Raw genomic sequence first — 21,407 nt, forward strand, 5'->3', positions numbered from 1 at the left:
AAAGTGATGGATCTACTTGTGTTGTGGCTCGTCTTCAGCTCCTCACAAAAGGCTTTTCAAGGGAGAAAGATGGGCCAATCTCTTTGAGCGCAGCTTGCTGAACATTTTTTCTTAAAAAAATGTTCCTATTATCTTTTCTCCAGCTTAGCCCAGAGCATTTTCAGAAAAACTCGTAAAGTCAGCCTACTCCATAAATCACTCAGAGAGAGTCTTCATCAAACTTTCACTTTTCACTTCTTGAATCTAAGAGGGGAGAGGAGATCGTAAGTCTCCTGCCTTTTAAGTGACACTGGAGAACCGGAAATCGAATGGGAAGTCAGAAATGGAAGCTACCATCCACACAATAGGTTCCTAGGTTCCTAGCTCCTAAGTCAATGGTCTTTCGAGCACATCAGAAGTCCTCTTTGCTAATCTCAGTTATGGAAAAGGATCTGCCTGCCAAGCACTGTGTTAAAGCCTTGACATACCAGTGTCACGGGATTCCAACCCTGCAAGCTAAGTTGTCATATCGTCTCTATTTTACAGATGCATGCATGAGTCTTAGAGGTTTAGGCATCTTGAGCAAGGTTACAGTGTCGGTAAACTTCAGAGGTAGGCATGAGTCCCCTTCTGCTTAAGGCCCATTTGGCTTCTTCTGTCCATTAATTGACTTCTACACCTTAACAGTCTCCTTCAGATCATTGTGATATCTCTTCTTCTGTAGGAATAAGACACTTCAGTGCACTTGGCTTAGGAAGAGTCTTCTCCAGAGGGTCTATGAGGCTAAGGACGGGGCAGGGTGAGGGCGGCACAGGACCTGACTGGAAGGGGCGGACCGGGCAGGAGGGAGACAGTGAAAGACCAATAGTATATGCATAATACCAAGCTAAGACAGAAGCATCGCTTCTAGCCTTGTCGGGTTTTTTGTTTTGTTTTGTTTTTTTAAAAATGTCCTTGCAGAGAATTAGCAGACAGGTGAAGTTTTAAGAGCTACAGTCCATTTGTAGTTGAGAGGTTCCTTAAAACAAACGAGAAACAAAGAACCCAAAGATCCTAAGCTGCTGGGGAGCGGGAAGGCTGTGTCTACATGAAGGAATCAGGGAGAAGTGATGCCCCTGCTTTATTTTTCACAATGCCTACAGAAAAGATGAGCAACAGCCAGGCAAGAAGAGACTAGAGCTATTTATTCTCAAAAGGAAGAACACTTGAAGAGATTCATCGGCGTGGCATTAGCAATCTTCTAAAACATTTACACATGAAATCTTGCAGACAGGAAAAGGACAAATCAATCAGGCGCATGGCGTTTGAAACTGTCACATTCCACAGATCTGTGATAGGTCACTGTCTGAATGCAGAATCACTCGCTCCCTCTCAGCTTGGCTTTCTATTCTATGCTCTGCCTATGGGATTGAGAGTATGGCGTGGAATCAGCAATCACACATGGCTCCCAAGAGTCAACATGTAAGAAATGGAGTGGACAAAACCCACTCACCCGTCAACAGTCATTGTTTAAGAAGACAGCACCCTCTCCTTCCACGCTGGGATGCAGCCAGTACTGGGTATTTTTCATTGTTTTTTTGGCTGAGGGGAAGGGGGCTTGATGCTGCTCCTCCTTGTCAAAGGTTAACTCCTCAGTTGTCATTCATGCACCACAAACTACCAAATTGCAGGTGACATCGCTTAGTCCCTCTGCATCAGGAAGAGACGATTTCTTTCAGGAATTTCAGGACAGAGAGACAGGAATGCACAAATCATCAGAAGGGAGAAATAGATTCCAATTCATGCAGCCTTCAACAGGCTGCCCAGCATGCTGGCCTTGTCTACCGATTCTTTAGGTGTATTTCTGACCCTACAGTTAGCTTAGTTGGTTCCAGGAAAGTATTCACCGGGCTTATAGAAAACGACTTGTTGGCATATGTCTGAGATGTGCTGGTTCTAGATCTAAAAGGCTGTCCCTCGTATCACTGTCAAAATCAACAGAGTTCCATCGAATTGTCTTGGACTCTGCAGACCTGCAGACCCAAATCCAAGTTCTACACTTTTTTCTGTCTTGTCTTCATGATGTACCATGTTAAAGGAAAGACAATCGAGGCATTGAGTGCAGAACCATCCATTTACATAACAAATTCTAGATTTTTTTGGAGGAAGGAGAAGACTCTAAAAACCACTTATTTATCTGAGGACAGAGATGTAAAGGAGCACCCCCACCCCCAGAGGGAGCAAAGTGCCCTGGGAAAGGCAGGTGAAACCTGTGGAGGACCCACTAACAACCAAGAACCAGTGACAATCGGTTCATTCATCCACCAGACTGAAGGATGAATGACCCAGAGCTCACTGTCTAGACAAAAAGGTCATGGCAGGAAAGAGATCATTTTTATGGAGCACGTGTTGAGACACGATTATCCTGGAAGCCATGGGAATGGCGGAGGCTCACCTAACTGTCTGTTCACTATCGTCTCTCTCCACTCAATAGCCTCTTCCATGGGATGAAACTAAGAATAACTGCTGCCTTGCCGAGTGAGTTCAAAGGTTAAATGTGACATGGCATTGAGAGACCACAGCAGTGGTCCTGGCACAGAGGCAGAGCATTGACTCTTATGACTGGACCCTCTGCTCTCCTGGGAACTAGACATCTTCTCCTTTCTTTCTTTCTTTCTTTCTTTCTTTCTTTCTTTCTTTCTTTCTTTCTTTCTTTCTTTCTTTCTTTCTTTCTTTCTTTCTTTCTTTCTTTCTTTTTCTTTCCTCCTCTTTCTTTCTTTCTTTCTTTCTTTCTTTCTTTCTTTCTTTCTCTCTCTCTCTCTCTCTCTCTCTCTCTCTCTCTCTCTGTCTCTGTCTCTGTCTCTCTCGCGCGTGTGCGTGCACACTTTCTTCCTTTATCACTTAATTCTTTCCTTCTTTTCTTGTCTTGGATTATGTCTAAAATAGCTCTCTCTGGATTTCAAGTGACATAAGACTGGAATCTAAGGGAGAATGATCTGCCGGCACCATCCAGGATTAAATGAAATCAAAATAGTCAGGCATGGTGGCCCCAGCTTGTAATATCAGCACTGAAGAAGCTGATGTAGGAGGGTCTCAGTCATGCTTGAGGCCATCCTAGGCTGCATAGAAGTCACGGGAAGCCTGAGCTACCAAGAGAAACCCTGTCTAAAACAAGCACAAAAGCGAGAACAACAAAACAAGAAATGACAACTGAGGTTATGGTTGGCGGGTCTTGGGTTAGGTATCACTACCCAGCTCTGGTCCACTTGTCCATGGGCCTGGGAGGTGCACAAGGAGGCCAGGTTAGTTAGACATCAAGAGTCGGGGTTTACATTTCCCCTTAGCAAAAGATGTGAGTACATGAAGGTAGTCTATGACACTGTGGATCAAATCACCCACCCCTTTCCTGGCTACTTACATTTTTTTAGTGTCTGTCATCTCTAAATGCATTAATCTGTCATGTAGAAGTTTCCCAACTTTACTGCTCACTATAAAAAAAAAGTCATATACTTTATGTCATCTTTCTAAAACATTAGGGAGTGATATCCGGGACTCTTAAGCCTTAGCTGTGCTATCTTGGTCTTTTGTTTCAGAGGTCCATTTCATTCTGCATCAGTCTCGTTATTCTGGAATGAAAGGCCCAACATGGCTTTTGCATGTCAAGTACTTCCTCGGCCTTCGCCAGTCCACTAAGAAAAGTGGAGTAGAGAAATATGGAAAGGTCCACACGATCAGCATTCCTCAGGTAAAAGCAAGTAAATGCTGTTTATTTCCAAAACTTTCCCTGGAGACTCCAGCCTCTCACATGCTATTCCGGCTCCCTCACTCTGAGACGTTCCCTAATGAGCCAAATGATAACCTCTCAGCTCCTTCTCCACTTGCATCCCCTCAGGGACACGCGCCCCTGTCCAAGGCTCCCTGGAAATGACAACAGTAATTTCCTAGCCCTGCCGCCACTCTTAGTCAAAGATAAAAAAGTCTGTTAGCAGGGAAACCATTTTGCAGCCAGGAGATTTCTAAACCTGGGCTAAGTATGTGCGCACAAGACATAGAGCTAAGCATGTGTGCATTCCACTGCATGCATAACATAGCTAAGCGTGTGCGCATTCCACTGCACGCAAGGCACAGGTCCCGAGAATTGATGGTGCAGCTGTGAGAGCCGAGCTTCATCCCAGGGCGGTCGTGGGAACCTTTCCATCAATGACAGTCCTTCTAATGACACCCCCGAGGCGCAGCCACAGTGAATCATTTCCTAGCAAACAGCAAGAACTCAGACCCACATTGTATGAACTGGATCGCGCCCATCCAGATAGCTCAGCACTGATGTGAGGCATCCTATATCCTGTGTTCCAGTGCAAATACTTTTTGAGATTCTCACTAAAAAGCCTATTCTAGAATTTTCCTTTTTCCTCTGGATGCCCACCCACGTGTGCGCGCGTGCGCGCACACACACACACACACACACACACACACACACACACACACACACGCACTCATATGCACACACATGCACTCACATGCCCCGTCTCCCCTTCTCTCTCTGCTGTCTCTCCATAGGTTTGATCCTCCCCCACCCCATCTCCCTTTCCTCCCTCTTCCCCCTTCTCCCAATCTCTTTCCCCTTACACTTTTTGCTAACTCCCCCCACACCTAAACCATCACAAACAAGTGATTTCAGCCCCAGGTTTATAAAGTGCTGGTTTTGTGGTGTTTCATTCTTATACGACCTAAATCTCACCAACATATAATAGAGTAGAAACAGGCCATCAAAGCCCAACTGCCCTGAGCTTATACCTTCTGCGTTCATCAAAAATTCTTGGTGCCATAGATTTACAGGGCTGACTTTTCACAGTCCAACAAGACAATGCAGAGCGCCGAAACACTTTCTGAAACATGAAATATAAAATTAGAGGTATTTTAATATGAATGGTTTATTCACTTTGATTTTTAGAAATTTGGTAATTTTTATTTGATTTGATTTATATACTAATTTATCATTAACCTGAGCATTAAATTAAACTCACACCCTGCCCCCCACTTTTTTTTTTCTTCAAATTGTGCCATGCAGCAGAAAGTCACCTAGGAAATGGCCACACAGATTGCTTGGATAGCAGGCTGGAAAGATTACAGAAGCATGTGTAAATGTCTCTGGCCGCCATATTGGAATATGACCCAGAAATATGTAAATGTCAACAGACCTCACACAGCATTCGTGTCTCTCCTCGGGGCTCTGGTGGCAAGAGCAGCTGTCCCTGGCAAATGCTCGCTGTGATTTGGCCCCTGCTGGCCCAGGCCTTTGGACTTGGGTCACATGATCCTGTTGGCTCTATCCCTTGGTCTCTCTTTCCTTGTGTGTCACCCATTCAGCCTCTGAGTTAGATACGGCTCTTGGTTCAGCTTCCCTGCCTGGAGACCTGGCCTCACTGACTCTGCCCTGCTGCACTTGCAATGAAAGCATGCTTTGTACTTGTCCCATTATCATGAATTATGGAATCATAAATCAGGAAGTGACCTCAGAGTTCTCTGTTCCGGTCTCTCATTTGACTACTGAGTTAGGTGACCGAGTTTTCCGGACAGTCTCAATTTATGCCTCTTGTCCTGATGTAATTATTAATAGTCTCCACTTTGCTATTATATGTGTCCTACAATGGACAGCAAAGAATATGGCCTCCCTACCAAAGAAAGAAGTGACTTAGGGAAGGCCAGGACCTGCACCCAGATGTCCAGAGGTTTTGTTTTTTCAATAATTATGATACTGGGGTGCCTCTTCCACTTCAGAGACTTCCTTTATAACAGTTCTTAACCAAAGCCTCCTGGAGAACTTTCAAAATGCAAGCACCTTGGCTGTAAGCGTCACTCGGGGTAGAGTCTGGGTGTGTGTCATGTGATTATACTCCCTGGACATCCGAATGCACATCTCAGTTTCAGAACACCCTTTTAGAGGAAAGCGGGTCTTAGAAGAAGTCAATCATCCCCAAACCAAGTGTCAAGGTGGACTGCTTCAAAGCTACCAAAGTTGGCCAACCCTTTGCAAGATTCCTGTGCCTAAGGCTCAACGATTCCATCATGTTTTATGCCATGCCATGTGACTTTGAAACAGGGCTCTAAAAGCCCCAGAAGTGGCTTCTCTGGCAGGTCCAACTCTAGCAGCTACCTTGAGAGACTCCAACTGATTTTTACCTTATAACAGGGTCAAGACAATTGATGAAGCAGTCGGCTTCACTCTACAGTGGGTGACGGTCCCCATCTAATAATGGCTTTGCTGTTAAAAAAAAAAAAAAAAAAAAAAAAAGCAATGCTGGCCAGCAATGTGAAACTGGTGACCAGGGAGATTTAGCGAAAGATAGCTGTGTTTCTGACATTTTGCCAGGGACAAAAAGACTCCGAAGAAATGGCTCCATGCCAGGAAGGGGAGCATGAACCACAGCTGGAAACCTAAGCAAGGGAAGAAAGATTAATCAGGTTTTGAACGCCATCTGCTCCCCTTGGCCCCAGAAGTCAAGCTGGCAAAGCTGCTCAGATGCCTGGATGTGGCCTGGGTGCCGGGGAAGAGATACACTTTCCACTGGGGGTCAAAGGGCACGCTCACTCTGGGCCTCTTTGTCTGCAGGGGTGAGAGGTTGAGTTTCTTTGGTTTTGAGTTTTTATGTTATTCCTTTGCCTTGCAAGTTCAAATCTTTCACCTGGACTCTACCCATTATGCATAGGGAAACCAACAAAAATATTTCTCTCCCTTTTCCCTTCCAAAGCCCTTATTGTAAAAATACAAATGTTCAGAAAGGTGCCAGCCCACAGGCAAAGCAAATGGAAATGGAGAGGGGAAACATCAGAAGCTGTAGCACGAATCTTAAAAGGTCTTATTAATAAAAACAAACCTGGAGCCAGGTATTGGGGGTGAACACTGGAAGATCAGAGAAGCAGAACAAGCCACAGCTAACCTCACCTTGCCATTTCCTCAGCTGATCCTGTTTCCTCAAACTGGAAGCCTCTGAGTCCTCATCCGAATGAATCTCAGCTGAACTGTGCTGCTAAAAGCCTAAAAGCTTAACCAGCTCAAAAACTTCTAGTTTCTGGTCTTCACGCCTTATATACCTTTCTGCTTCCTGCCATCACTTCCTGGGATTAAAGGCTCTTGTTACCATGCCTGGCTGTTTCCAGTGTGGCCTTGAACTCACAGAGATCCCGGCGGATCTCTGCCTCTGTAATGCTAGGAGTAGAGGCGTGAGTGCCACCATTTTCTGGCCTCTATATCTAGCGGCTGTTCTGTTCTCTGACCCCAGATAAGTTTATTAGGGTGCACGATATTTTGGGGAACACAATACCACCACAAGAAGCTAAGTGTCTGTAGGTGGGGGAAGTAAGAATGACAAATGGCAGGCTGATTTAGACCAGAAGAGGAGGGTAGATTGCAAAGTTCAGGGTGGGGCTAGGCCATGACAAACAGGGGTGTCCTTTTGAAAGGCCCTGCATTGAGCTCCTGAACCCCAAGGAGTCAGGGAACTAGTCCCTGCCCTCTTCTACCTGAGAAGCAGGAGCAGTTTCTTGTTTTCTGGAGAAAGCAGACTGCAAATTTTGAGCCATAGGACTCAGCTAGCGACTAAAGAGACTTGGTGTCCCCAGAGTGGGGACTCACGCCTATTATCCCAGAACTCAAGAGGCAGGGAGGGGGATTTCTGTGGGTTCAAGGACAGCTGAGGCTACAGAGTGGGTTTTGGGCAAGCCTGGGCTGCCGTGAGAAACCCTGTGTCCTAGAGCGCAGGAGGCAGGCTTGGTGCTGTGTGCAGAGTGTCTCAAGACCTGCCGTGCTGTGAACTGTGAGGCCCATCAGGCCTGTCACTCCCCTCCCACTCTGGAGACTGGGGAGAGTGGAAGGTTCATCTTCAGAGAATCTTCCAACAGAAGGGTCACACTTCTTCATTCCTCGATCCTCTACAAGGATACAACTTGGCCAACTCCACCCACATTCGCCACGCTCATTGGCACATCTTTGTTATTTCTGTCGTGCGAGTGTGCAGTCAAGGAGCCAAGGAAGAAGGAATGAAGACGTTTTCAGACACATGGAACTCAACACACTCATCTCCCATGTTCTCACATTCCTAGAGCTTGGAATGAGGATGCGGGAGAAGAAATCCAGCAGAGACAAAGAGGCACTGTTTTAGTTACATCCCTCTGTTGTAATAAAACACCCTGGCAAATGCAACTTAAGGGAGAAAGGGTTTATTTTAGCTTATAGTTCTGTGAGAATACCTCCCATTATTGCAGAGAGGGCACAGCCTCAGGGACAGGGAGGCAGATGGTCACACCACTCGGGAAGTGGGAAAACGGACAGGAAACAGGAAGTGGGGCTGGGTTATAAAACCTCAAGGCTCACCCCAGTGATCCACTTCCTCCAGCAAGGCCTCACCCCTAAAGGTTCCACAACCTTCCAAAACAATCCACCAGCTGGGCACCAAGAGTTCCAATATATGATCCTGTGGGGGTCACTACACAACCAAACTCCATCAGGGGGATACAGAAAACAAGAGTTAGAACACAGAGGAACAGCGAAAGGAAGTCCTACAGTGAAAACCAGGTTAAAAGCTTAGAAAGGAACCAGTCCAGAAGGAAGAGGAAGATCTTTGGCTATGGAAGAGTAGCGCCCACAGGATAAAAATAACACAAGTGAGCATAATCTGATGTTTTTCAGTGTTTGGAAGAATTCCTAAGTATTTTTTAAAGATACTGAAGTGTTGGAGGAGATCCAGCTTCCTCCATGGCAATTATCAGTCACAGGAAAAAACTAACAAGAAAACTGTGCTGCTAACCAGCTTCTAAAATAGTTCCAGACACTACCCATTTCCTGGTTTTCATGCCCTTGTATAATTCCCTCCCATATTCAGTAGGGCTGACCATGCAACAAGTGAATTTTGTAGAAATGATTGTGAGATTCAATGTTAGGTTACAAAAGGCATGGAGACTTGCAGCTTGATCTCTCAAACCAGTTTGCTCTGGAGGAAGCCAGCTTCCACTATACAACAACGCTCAGTAGCCTTAGGACCTGGAGCTAGCCAGCCGCCACTCACGGGAATGATCTATCCAGGAACCCAACTCTGCTGTGGGATGTTCTGTAGGTCCTGTGGGAGCCCATTCTCAGGTTCTTTGTGGCGTTACCCAGCAGGTCCGTATAGAGGATGATTAGGACCATGGGCCTGAGTGCAGGTGTTTGAGATGGTCTGCACTTGGCTGTGCTGGGGGATGGTCTGTATGTCAAGTTGCTCTGATTGGTTAATAAATAAAACCTGATCGGCCGTGGCTAGGCAGGATAAAAGGACAGAAAGGCAGAAGGAGACGCTGCAGCCGCCGCAATGACCAGAGAGGCTGCAGCCGCCGCCAGGACCAGAGACACTGCAGCCGCTGCCATGACCAGCAGCATGTGAAGACGCCAGTAAGCCACCAGCCACATGGCAAGGTATAGATGTATGGAAATGGATCAATTTAAGATAAAAGCACAGTTAGCAAGATAAGGACAGTTAGCAGGAAGCCTGCCACGGCCATGCGGTTTGAAAGCAATATAAGTGTCTGTGTTTACTTGGTTGGGTCTGAGCGGCTGTGGGACTGGCGGGTGACAGAGATTTGTCCTGACTGTGGGCAAGGCGAAAAAATCAAGCTACACAACTCAAGACTGTAGATATTATGGGTCCCCAGTCAACACTCTGACTACAAGGCAGACCATCTTTTCCAAACACCCCTGAAATCTAGACTCCAGAAAGCACAGAACAATGTTTATTTCTATTCTATGCCACTGAGTCAACTTGGATGTAGCTGTAATAAAAACCTTAAGGGGTGGGTATGGATCTGGACCAAACAGGAACTTTGGGCAGAGTATTTGTTTTATATTATGAATAGTAGTGTCACGTGCCTATAATCCCAACACCCAGAAGACTGAGGATAACAAATTCAAGGCCAATCTGGACTACATTACAAGACCATGCATGAAATAAACAAAAACTAGATATTGTTAGTAAAGACTGATGGTTTTTGAGAGAATTTCAAATCAATGAAATGGGGAATCCTATCATAAAGTAGAATATGTGGGCTCTTGCTACAGAGCAGTAGAAAGTTTGGGAATACTATAGTCTATCATAAATTTAAAATAGGAAATATATCTATTAGGTAAAATAGGAAATATATCTAACTCAAGAGTCATGTGGTAATCTAACTTGGGAGTGAGTAGTCACTGCAAGAAAGAATATTAAATAAAAAGTATATAAGACACAGCAAGTGGAACTTTTCCATCATTTTTATATGAAAAATGCTTTTTAAAACTAAGAAGTGGCTCCTGGGCAAAGACCAGATCCACGCTGTGTAAGTAAAGCAATACTGTAAAGGTGAAGCCAAAGGGGCAGTTCAAAAAAGAAAGAAAGACTTAAAACTCTAGAAACAATCAAGGCTTATGCTGGGCACAGTGCCTCAAGCCTCTAATCGCAGAGCTTCAGAGGCAGCGGTGTTGCCATGGGTTCTAGGCCACCCTAGGCTACAGAGTAAGACTCTGTCTTAAAAACTAAAAGAGAAAGCCAACACTTCTAAGGAAGTTAAGAACACCGTCCTATTGCCTTCTCAGCAGAAATCCAAGTGAAGAAGGGCTCGTCTCAGAACTCTCTGGGTATAGCTTTGTTCTAACAGCATGAACCCCAGGAAGGTTTGTGGGAGACATATAAAGACTCTATAAAATTATAATGGCAAAATGATCTCCACGTTGTACTGAAAGCAATAGACACAGAACCAGTTAGAGGGTTTGGGAGTTTTCAAACTTTTACCTGCAGAAAACAGGCTGGAAAAAAATGCCTGAGCTGCAAACACAAGCTTTACAAGTGGGGGTGGAAGGTGATAGGACAGGTCAGCAGTCAGTTTATAAGGAATGCCTGACATAAAGAATGCGTCCAAAAAGGAACTTTTCGTTCCATTCATGGAAATGGAAGAATGACTCAGAAGATAAAAACACTCAGGGGGCACAGCCAGGAACCAAGGAGAAGTCTTCCTAGATCTTGAGTCCTAATCAAGAAATATCAACTATGTCTTATTAAATTAAAACAAATACAACATATGTACTTACTGTGTGTGTGTGTGTGTGTGTGTGTGTGTGTGTACAAGTGTACAGTGGAGGACAAACTGTAAGAGTCATTTCTCTCTTTCCATTATAAAAGTCCCAAGGATTGAACTCAGGTCATCAAGATTGACAACAAGCTCTTCTAATTGCTAAGCCATCTCACCAGCCCATGTCCCACTAAATTTAATACTTGCACTGAACCACTGGCTCCTGCGTGTCTTCCCCCTCTCCTTTTTGATAGGAGGGTTTCTAGCATTTATCACATGCCTGCTTCACCAATGCATGTTGAGTACGTGCGCCAGAGACAAGTTGTCTCTTCGGTTTCCAGGTCTTTACATTGAGAAAGAATCGTAAAGAACGTCGGCTGTCAGCTCTGTCTTTGCTTGGACCTGATTTAGACAGGGAAATTGTAAACTTTGAGCCGATACTACCTTGGCAGGAGCCTCTTATGAACCTTCACAAAATGGCAAGTGAATGCGTGTGTGGGAGAGACATCAATCACTCAGTGTGGTTTTTCCCACAGAGTGTTGAAACCTTTTCTCCTCACTGGTATTAAGAGGAGGATGTTCCTTTAAGAAGCAGGGTATCATGGAAGATCATTATAAGAGATGAAGGTAGCTCCCGTGAGTTCTTTCTCCCAGTGAATAAGCCTGGGCTGGAGAAGGCTCAGCTGTTAAAGCTCTTGCTGCATGATTGTGAGGACCTGAGTTCCATCCCCAGCCTCCACAAGAAAGCCAGGTGCAGGGGATGTGCCCATAATCCCAGCTCTGGGGAGGTAGACAGGAGGATTCCTGGGGCTTCCTGTATAGCCAGTCTAGCCAAATTAGTGAGCTCCGGGTTCAGTGAGAGAGCCTGTCTCAAAATAACAACAACAACAACAATAATAATAGAGTAAAAATGATTACAGAGATATCTGATATTGACCCATGGTCTTTGTAAACACGCCCACGCACTCACTTGCACTCACACACATCGGCACACACAAGAACACACACACGTACACTGAACTTTGCCTGTATATCAAATTCAAGGCCAGGCTAAGCCCAACAAGGAGACTCTGTCTCAAAAAGCAAACTGTGAAGAGAAGACCCCTAAACTGTCCAGACTTCCTGTCTCCTCATAGCGTGTGCTGCCACCATTGTGACGTCATCTTCCTTGACGCCTTCACGGAGGCAAGTGCAAGCCAGCATCCTGCTCTTGGGCCTCCATAAATAAATCTCTTTTGTTTATAAATCATCCAGCCTGTGGTAAAAATAAAAGTATAATTAACCTCTACAGGTTGACATTATGACTGAAGCCTTACAAGAAGTCTTAAGCCAGAGCCAACTAGCTAAATCCATTTACATACTAAGACACACAGGTCATGACATAGAAATGGTAATTATCATTTGAAGTTGCTAACTTTCAGTAAAATTTAGTTTGCAGCAGCAACAGATGACTTAATACAAAGATGAATCATAGTAATTGACTCGGCAATGGTCTATATTTAATGTACTTACACTAACATTAAAAGTTATGACATCGTCAAGGCAGACAGGCCGAGCACGGAAATGGGGTTAGGAGAGCTAACAGTTACTGCCCCAGCAGGATCAACAGGCACCCACCTGAACCTGAAGCACCCAGAAACAGCAAAGGGCCAAGCATGGTGGCTCACACCTTGTAATATCAGTGCGCAGAGGTTGAAGCAGAAGGATTGCCATGAGTTTGAGACCAGCCTGGGAGATATACTAAGATCCTGACTCCATATAAGAAAAGAAATAATAACAACAAACAAACAAATCTGTTATATAGAGTAAGGAGGAAAAAAACTCAGAAAATTACCTGAAATTGCTAAAAAGCCTTACTTCCAGGAAAGAAATTCTTAAGATGTAAAGGGTGGTTAAGAGAACTGATACCACCCCAAAGGTAAATGTTTTAATGGTGCATGATTGTTTTAAAAATCGTATTTATCATTTCATAAAATAGGCTTATCTTCTAAAAGGCTCTCCCTGTTTCTGAGTGACTTGGACAGATAATGGTTGGGACACAGGCTCTGAAAAACCATAGGGACACTTTCGTGAAGAAAACACTCATTGGGAGCAGGAGGAAGAGGTTTCTAAGACAGGAGTGTGAGGCCGTGGATCTCTAGGCAGGGGAATGGCTCTGGACTGCGGGTTGTACCTGAGCATGTCTAGAGGAGGAGCCTGCTGGAACCACTCTCTCTCTAGGGCCCGTGTAGGGGAGGTTCAGGAGGACTGTTGGGTCAAGAGCCCCCACCCCTACCAACTCCCATCCCCTGCCACTCCAGAGCCAGGAGGCCCCAGCATGATTGGCCCACAGCCTGCACTTATTTGTGGGTCCTGTGATGCTCCCTCGCAGAGGGAGGTTAAGTGGGGAGACCCTGAAGCATAGTTAGCCTGTGGGCACCGTCTCCAAAACCACATTGGCAACTTACTGCTCCTCCCTCTGTCTCAGGATGCTAACAGGAGGAGAGCTTCCAGACTGAAGACAAGTGCCCCATCACTGCCTGTCCTAGAGAATCCTCTCAAGGGTCAGAATTATCTGGAAATGCTGTGGAGAACAGGGTCACTATGCCTTCCCCAGCCAAATGAGGCAAGCATAATGAGGACTGAGAGGGAACTGATAAATGAAGGTATTAGCACCCAGGCTGTCTTAATGAGACAATTTAAGCACCTTACTTTTTTTTCACCTTCTACCCTGCTCCAAATAGCAAGGATGACACAGGCTCTCAGCCTCGCCCGCTTTCTGTCCTTTCTGCTGCATCGCCAGGGTGAGCGGGGTGGCTTTGTTTCTCTCTCGTTCATTCATTGTAGTTGCCTACTTTGGTGCAACATAAAATGTTAGGAACCAAGAACAATGCTGGTGCTTTTCTTGTTGTTGGAAAATCTCCCTGTCTAAGAAAGAAAAACCCTGAGACAAAACTGACGTGTGTGTGTGTGTGTGTGTGTGTGTGTGTGTGTGTGTCCCTGTACCCAGCCCAGGTAGCTTTTTAGGCAGGTAGGGTATGAAGACACCAGACATGTCTTCTCTGTGATTCCCTTTGAGGTAGGGTAGCTCGGAGACTTTTTGGGAATCTGAAACATTAGGTTGCCTTTCCCAGCTCTGTAGCAGATGTTGGCATTGCTAGCTCACAGCAGATGTCTAATGCTGCCTGAAAAACTACTTCTGTGCAAAGCTGAGCAGGATTCATGAGAGAACTCTATCCATTTCATTCCTCCAACAACAAGAGGGTGGTCCAAAAGGACCCCCCCCCCACCCCCGCCCCGCAAATGAGTCCATTTACATATGCCGCAAGGTGCTAGCCTTTCGTTTTTCCAAATTCATGCCTGAAATTGGTTGGAAGAGCAATGAGAAGCGAAGAGCAGGAGGGCTCAACCTGAGCTCTGCAGGAAGTTTCCTGGAGCTGGAATTCCATCAGTCATCCTGCACCTGCTCCTGTACACGGTTTGCATATTCACAAAGTGGAAGCCTTGCGCTTTGTGCTGGGGGAAATCTCATTATGCCGCCTGATGCAGAGCCATGTGCAGAGGACTGTGAGCTGCTTTCGGAAAAGGTGAACTTCTCCATATTTTTTTTTTTTAGCTCCATCTGTGCCCAGCTCCTCATTTTGGAGGCTCTGCAGAAGGCTGAATATAAAATCCAAGCCCTGAGCCCCACACTAGCAGCACTGGTCATGGAGACAACGGAGCAAAATAGCTAACACAGATTTCTCAGTGATTAAAAAGAAATAAATAAATAACGGCGAGCTTGAAGCTAGTAGAGGACATACTCTTTGCAGTGCCCCCTCCACCCATGTTATCCAATAAGGAATGCAGCATGCAAAACTATTTATGTTGCCGTGAATGTTCTTATGTCTAGAAAAGAAGAGATGTTTGTGATAAAAATAGATGTTTTAGTTGTTGACTCATTGATGAGTTTGGGAGCTAACTGGCTTCTGGGATTCAGCCATCGTTGTCATGGCTTGTGAATCGCCGCAGTCCCCGATTCTCTGCTGACATGGGGGAAAGATGGAAGAAGCAATGGAAAGGGGGAAGTGACAGACCGATGGAAAAGAAGGCACAGAGTAGACAGACATGTGTTAGCACCAAACACAGACCTGGGAGGGAGGTGAGTTGAAAGAAGCCGCTGTCCGCTTCACAGTGTGGACTGGGCTCTTTCTAGCCTTTTAGTTTGTCTCTATGTGTTAAGAGCTCTATCTTTAAATGGGCAGAAGAATCTTAGAGTTACATGGACACTCTCAGGCTCTATACTAATAGTAGTTTAATGTGCCCGTAAGCTCTTTCAGGGGAGTTTGTTCATCCAACAAGTACTAGTGGCCATGAATAATGAACAGCTATTAAAGCCCACTTAAGACACATGTCGAGGATAATTTCGGAAAAAATACATACCACTTCTGTTCATATAGGGCTCCCAAGATCATTAAAGGATTCAAATGTAGCCAGATCACCTGGTGGGGTTTTTGTAGAAGAAATTCAAATGCAAAGTAGTGTCTAGTAATGCAACATTCATGGTCAAGGGGAATAGACTGTCAGTCTAGCTTGGGATCTCATTTCAGCGATATCGCTTGATATCTCAAGAGCTTTGAACCATTTCCTCTGCTTTCTTGGTAGTGGAAGGAGAGAAGTGTGTGTTATATGGAGGGGTGCATATGTGTGCAGGTATGTGTGGAGGTTAGGGGTAAACGTGGGTGTCTTCCCCCAGTCTCTCTCCATCTTTAGTTTTTGAGACAGAATCTTCCAGTGAACCTCAAGCTCCTTGATTCAGCTAAGCTGCGGGGGGGGGGGGGGGGGGGTGTCACTGAGCCTCGGAGATCCACTTATCTCTACACAGCACTGGGGTTACAGGGGTGTACCCGCCATGTCTAGCTATGTCTAGCTTTTTCATGTGCATTTAAGTACTTTACCAACTGGGCCACCTCTCCAGACCTGACGTTCTTCTCCTCCTCCTTCTTCATCATCTTCTTCCTCTTCCTTTTCTTTCTTCTTCCTCCTCCTCTTCTTCTTCGCTATGATGCCCTGGCTGGCCTAGAACTTGCTGTGTCAGCAAACTCATAGAGATCCACCTGCTTCCACCTCCCTAGTGCTGGGGTTAAAGGTGTACACCAACACACCTGGCAACATTTACTTCTTTAACCCACAATTTCTTTATCTCCAAGAATGGTATTAATAATGTTGAGGTCATAGGATTTTTCTGAGAATAAATAGATAATCCATGTAAACTGTTTCCCAGTGACTCATCATAAGCACCCAAGAAATAATTCTTATAATTGTCTTGAAACACTTCTAATTCTGAAATTTGACTTTAGTCCACTTTTTTTTTCCACCCAAAGTTTACATAGTAGTGTTCTACGAAAGAAAGAGACAATAGCATGGAGCCATGTAAGCTTTGGGGGGAAACCTGCTTGGCACAATGCGCCTGAATTGTCTTGACAACTACTGCTCACTCTTTCAAGCCAAGGAGCCACGAGATACATAAATATGCAAAAGCCGAGCTTCCAGGTGTTGGCAGCTTATTTTCTTCTTGGTTGATTAGACAAAGGTATAAATTAACATGCAACAAGATTAACCTCTAGGAGTCCCGTTTTTTCCCAAAGAGATGCACAGTCTCAACTTTGTGTCTCCTCCTCCCCAAGTCTGTGACCTCTGGCCCTTCAACATTTAATTAGCTCATCCCCCAGAAAACAGATGTTGTTTTCATTTTATATATAAGAAAATAATAGACCAGGCGGTGGTGGTGGTGCACAACTTTAAACCCAGAACTGGGGAAGCAGAGGCAGGTGGACCTCTGAGTTCAAGGCCAGCCTGGTCTACAGAGAGAGTTCTGGGCAGCCAAGGCTACACAGAGAAACCCTGTCTCAAAAATCCAAAAGAGAAAAATAACATTTTGCTTGAAAAGTAATATGGATGATTCACTGTGATCAATGCATTTTAACAGGCATAAGAACAATCACAAGTAACTCAAAAAAGTATATTAGGCAGGAAGTGTCAATAAAAAAGCACTTTTGCATCTGGGAAGATGGCAATGAATAAGTGTGAGGACCTGAGTTCTAATCCACAGCACTCATGTAATCTCCTGGCACAGTTGCACAAGCCTGTAACCCCAGTGTTTAGAGGGCAGAGAAAGGCAGACCCTAGAGCCCTCTTGCCAGCCAGCCTACAAGGGACTCGAGTTCCGTAAGATACCCTGTCTTAGAGGAATAAAGCCGAGACAGATAAAGGACACCTGACATCCTCTTCTGGCCACCACAAACATGCACACAGGCATACACATGTACACTTGTTTACACACAGAGAGAGAAGCACTTTTTGCCAGTACTTTAGCTAACCATAGTTCTAAATCATTATTACAGGAATATGTCATCTTCCTTTAAATTATTAGCCAAAATTTGCTTTCCCAGAAAAACATTTCTCCCTTGCTCTTACTGTAGATATTTAAGAGTAACTAGTTTAAGGCGATCTTGACATGTGCATACATCTTCCCTAATGATACATTCTTGTGTGGCTACTCTGCTTCCATGCACAGAGTTGGAGTCCTTCTCTTCATCTGGAGCTCTTGCCTTCCCAGTCATCTCCACAGAGCAAGTCAATAGCAACACAAAGAAGATATTTCACAGAAAATTCCCTGAAACATTTTGCTGTTCTCCAAACAGATTGCTTTATGAGCACATTTTACCCATGCACATAAAACAGCAAGACAAATTTCCCTTCAGAAGAAAATAGGTTGCATGCATCTTTAACTTTTGCTTTTCAATTAGAGTAAGCAAAAGCATTTCTCCAAAATGTAAGACAAACAGCCCAGCATGGTATTTATTTCATTTTGATTACTCACTAGCAATGGAGATATAGCCCATCAGCCATTCAACATGAACTGATTCCTACCCGTGGCGATTCCTGTACTAGGGTGAGATGGTAAAGGATGAGGAGACACATGCCTGCCCAATAAACTCACAGCTAGGAAGGGAGACAGGAGAGTGGATGGCACCTGACTTAGCCTTAGAGAAGGCAGAGACATGAAATGATCTTCCAAGAGGCGGAACATCCTCTTTAAAGAGTCACGGGTGCAAATTTGCAGCGATGGGCTGGGGGAAGGAAGCTGGTACACCTAACAAGAGGACAATCGTCATGCCTTGAGCAAAAGAATAAATTATTTTGTACCTCTTGGCTCAGTCCTTAGCCCTACATCAGGAGCTACTCAAGCCTAGGTCTCCTTGCCCTTCAGCAAATGCTGCCAACTCCAATCACCACCCATTCAGTAGAGGGATAGGAGGGTGGAGGGATGGGAGAGTCAGCTCCTTGCAAACATTTTCCCTGCTCATTAAGAGTGTGGGCAGTAGGAGCAAAATACCTGGCAAACACCACAAGACCGGAAGTCAGTTCTTCAGGCTACTGTGTGACCTCCAGTGACTGACTGTTGCCGTGGAATGTCTTTCTGTAGGCTGTGAATATGTGTTGCTATGACTGACTAATAAAGAAGATGCTCTGGCCTATGGTGAGTCAGGATATAGCCAGGCAAGAAATCCAAGAGAGAGACAGGAAGAAGAAAGATTGAGGCAGAGTGAGAGACGCCAGCCTGCTGCCCAAGGGACAATATGCCGGTAAAGCCATGGAACACGTGACAAAACAAAGATTAATAGAAATGGGTTAATTTAAGATATAAGAGCTGGCTAGAAAGAAGTTTGAGCCATAGGCCATGGCCATACAGCTCATAATTAATATAAGCCTCTATGTGTTTACTTGGGTCTGAGCAGCTGGGGGACCAGGTGGGACACAGGAAAACTTCTGACTACAGACTGTGCCGTGTCTGCTTGTTTTCTGACCTATGCAATAAAGATGATAAGATACCAGATACCAACTCTGGGTGGTGTCTACAGGATTTAATGTGATGATATTTACAGTGATTTTCCTTGGCAGGGTTGTGGAGTCAAACCCAGGGCCTCATACATGCTATGAAATCTCTCTACTACTAAGCAACATGCCAGGCTATGATTTTAGATAAATGTATACCATGTGAGTACTCTGAGTTCAAGCCATTTCTTTACCATTGAAATGGAAAGATTAACTTTATTGACAGTTTGGGATTATGACAGAGTCTCTCTCTCTCTCTCTCTCTCTCTCTCTCTCTCTCACACACACACACACACACACACACACACACACACACACATACACATGTTGTTTGTTTTTCTTAAAAATAAGATATTTCAGCTGCACCCTTTGTTTTACCCATCAAGGAAGGTCACGAGCTCATGATGTCTGTTGTTTACAGCTCAGGGAAGAGGACATGTGTCTCCTGGCCTGCACTCACTCCCGCCATTACTTCTATCTGTTAGCTGCTAAAAGCAGAGGTTAGTGTTCCATTTCATCTAATCATGCAGCATACAGAAACTTTAAATAAGCAAAACTGACTCCAGCCAGGCAGTGGTGGCACACGCCTTTAATCCCAGCACTTGGGAGGCAGAGCCAGGCAGATCTCTGTGAGTCTGAGGCCAGCCTGGTCTACAGAGCAAGTTCCAGGATAGACACAAAACTACACAGAGAAATCCTGTCTTGAAAAACCAAAAAATAAATAAATAAATAAATAAATAAATAAATAAATAAATAAATAAATAAATAAATAAATAAATGAAAGAAAGAAAGAAAGAAAGAAAGAAAGAAAAGAAAAACTGATTCCAGAGTGAAGCCTCTGCTCTGCAAGGTGAAAGGTTATCGGAAGTGTCCTTCCTTCCTTTCTGCTGGGTGGTGGCTGCCTGCTGTTGAAATGGGCAAATTTATGAAACCTAGGAAAGTGGTGCTGGTCCTGGCTGGATGCTATTCTGGACATAAATCAATCATCATGAAGAACATTGATGAGGGCACCTCAGACTGCCCTTAGCCATGCCTTGGTGGCTGGAACTGACTGCTATCCCCGAAAAGTGACAGCTGCCATGGGCAAGACGAAAATCACTGAGAGATCTAAGATCAAGTCCTTTGTGAAAGTTTAAAACTACAACAACCTCCTTCCCACAACGGAAGGTATCTGTTGTCAACAAGGATGTCTTTAGTGGCCCAGCCCTAAAATAAAAGAACAGGAAGGAGGCCAAGGTCAAATCTAAGGAACAATATAAGACAGGGAAGAACAAATGGTTTTTCTAGAAGCTCCACTTTTAGATATATTTTTGTTCCCATCATTAAAAGTTAAAAAAGAAAGAAAGAAAAAAACCAGTCAAGTCTCTCTTCCCCCTCACCCATAGGTACTCTGTTCCCTTGGGTGGTGGCTCCTTTAAAAGGTGAATGTTTGTTTGTTTGTTTGTTTGTTTGTTTGTTGGAGACAGGGTCTCACTCTGTAGCCCTGGCTGGCCTGAAACTCACAGAGATCCTCCTGCCTCTACCTCTCCAGTGCTGGAATTAAAGGCATGGGCCACCACATCAGGCCAAACATTTCTGGATGCACAGGGCCCCATCATACTTTCTCACAAGCTGGCTCCTCTTGCTACAGCACAGTCAATATAATTCAGCAGTGTGTAATGATCGAAGCAGGAGAGTTAGCATGGTCCACTAATTTGTACAATTAAAACAATAATTAAAAATATAACTTTTTAAAAAGGTAACCTGAAGCATCCTCCCCACCCCCCTCAGACTTACATTCTGTGTTGCACCCTGTAGGTGAGGTAATCAAACCTCGAGATGACACCTCTATGTCATGTCCACTCAGTTCCAGGACTAGGCATGTTACCATAGAGATACCAAAGCTTAGTCTTGCTTCTTCATGACCCTCCCATCCCCACACCTAGTGTTTTCCCATACAAATTCTCCATATCCTCTTCCTCTATAGCTTAGAGTCATGCCCTTATGCCTCTGTAGCTAGGGGCTTTATTTCATCCTTTCGTACACAGCTTTAAGTCCTCTGAACCTGGCTATTCTCTAGGCAAACAGGCTCTTCTTTTCTGCCTGAGACACAACCCATGCCTACCCAAAGGGTCATTAGCATATCTTACATGATGCGCCACAAAAGAAAATTGGGATGTTTACCTTGCATAGCCTGTCTTCCATTCATGCACTTCTGTTCTCAAGTGCTAATGAAACACTCCTCCCTGAGTTTCCCTCGTCCTTACCGCTCTATTATTACAGTGAGAATATGGCACTAGCTACTATTTATTGGGGCGTTTGGACTGTTTAATGTCGGTCGCTGAGATAAACGCTTCACTCACACCCACTCGAGCAGTATTAATGAGCCTTATGAGAGGGGCACTGTTACTGTTCTCACCGCACAAAGGAAGGAAGTGATGTTTTCAAGGTCATGTTGTTCTCCTAAGATCGTGGAGCCTCAAGTCTCAGAACAAGAATTCAACTCTCTCTTCGTACAGCACCCATGCTATTAGTGCCCA

General features: G+C 44.8%; 1 long non-coding RNA gene and 1 pseudogene across 3 annotated transcripts in view; one reads left to right on the forward strand and one right to left on the reverse strand.

Moving 5' to 3' along the window:
• Positions 1 to 6,089, reverse strand: part of LOC121823438 (uncharacterized) — a 34,329-nt gene extending 28,240 nt beyond the window's left edge. For 2 of the 3 annotated variants that reach the window (XR_006064907.2, XR_013045352.1), the window contains exons 1-2: positions 5,157 to 6,089; positions 4,753 to 4,844 (exon numbers count right to left, since the gene is read on the reverse strand). This is a non-coding gene — a long non-coding RNA (uncharacterized LOC121823438). The remainder of the gene's footprint in view (positions 1 to 4,752; positions 4,845 to 5,156) is intronic. The other variant, XR_006064908.2, reaches the window with a different exon arrangement.
• A 13,667-nt stretch (positions 6,090 to 19,756) lies between these two features.
• Positions 19,757 to 20,190, forward strand: LOC107400831 (large ribosomal subunit protein eL27 pseudogene; annotated as a pseudogene).
• The last annotated feature ends 1,217 nt before the right edge of the window (positions 20,191 to 21,407 follow it).

Source organism: Peromyscus maniculatus, chromosome 17 (assembly GCF_049852395.1).
Source record: "Peromyscus maniculatus bairdii isolate BWxNUB_F1_BW_parent chromosome 17, HU_Pman_BW_mat_3.1, whole genome shotgun sequence".
In the NCBI taxonomy this organism is placed as follows: Eukaryota; Metazoa; Chordata; class Mammalia; order Rodentia; family Cricetidae; genus Peromyscus; species Peromyscus maniculatus.